The sequence below is a fragment of the Penaeus monodon genome, chromosome 27, assembly GCF_015228065.2.
Source record: "Penaeus monodon isolate SGIC_2016 chromosome 27, NSTDA_Pmon_1, whole genome shotgun sequence".
Taxonomy (NCBI): Eukaryota; Metazoa; Arthropoda; class Malacostraca; order Decapoda; family Penaeidae; genus Penaeus; species Penaeus monodon.
Window position 1 is genome coordinate 26033807 of NC_051412.1, and position 781 is coordinate 26034587.

General features: G+C 32.1%; 1 protein-coding gene and 1 long non-coding RNA gene across 2 annotated transcripts in view; one reads left to right on the forward strand and one right to left on the reverse strand.

The window, feature by feature from the left end:
• Window positions 1–781, forward strand: part of LOC119590726 — a gene marked incomplete in the record, with an annotated part of 107158 nt that overhangs the window by 9928 nt on the left and 96449 nt on the right.
• Window positions 626–781, reverse strand: part of LOC119590727 — a 938-nt gene continuing 782 nt past the window's right edge. The window contains exon 3 of the long non-coding RNA XR_005230283.1: window positions 626–641. This is a non-coding gene — a long non-coding RNA (uncharacterized LOC119590727). The remainder of the gene's footprint in view (window positions 642–781) is intronic.

The window sequence follows — 781 nt, forward strand, 5'->3', positions numbered from 1 at the left end:
AATCTCTAACCTACCTTTGCAGAAGAAGCTTGAGACTGGGGTGGCGTTCTCATTTCACGCAGCACCTGTATGTCTGGGGTGCCTGCATTTGGGTTTGGGTAACACAGATTTTGTCATTGTTCCTGTGAAAAAAATGAAGTCATATAAGTAGGAGCAATATTTTTTTTGTTTTTGTAAGATGAAAGTCTTGAAAATTTGAATATTTTCAAACAAAATATTTATGTGTATATACTATCACTAACATCTAATATCAATTACAAATTATTCCTTCATCAAAAAAACAAAAGGATTATTACTGTGTCAAGATTATTCTAGGACAGTATCCAGTATATTGCAGGCCACAAAATTCTAAACAAGACTTTTTAAAAGAAAATTTATAATTGCTGAAACTAAGATGAGGATCTATACATGGAAAGATTGGCATGTCTATGGATACATTAAATAACGAAGATCTGGTAATTTACTATTTATATGTGTTAGGCAACAATGTGTCAGAGTGAAAAAATATGAAAGTGAAAATGAGAGGTACATGTGAGAATACATACATAAGTATACTCAGAACAAATGTATCTGGGTTAACATTTTGCAATACTTACTTGTTGCTCTTGTAGGTCGACTCACTACAGTGGGGTTGCAGTATTCTAGAAAAGAACAATCCAATTATCTGTATGGGAATGTGTAACTACTACACTTGTAACTGAGTTAGTGAAATAATTACTTGAGGACCTTAAGTTACACTGTATACAAAAAAGACCATAATATTTTCTTCAATCATTTTGAC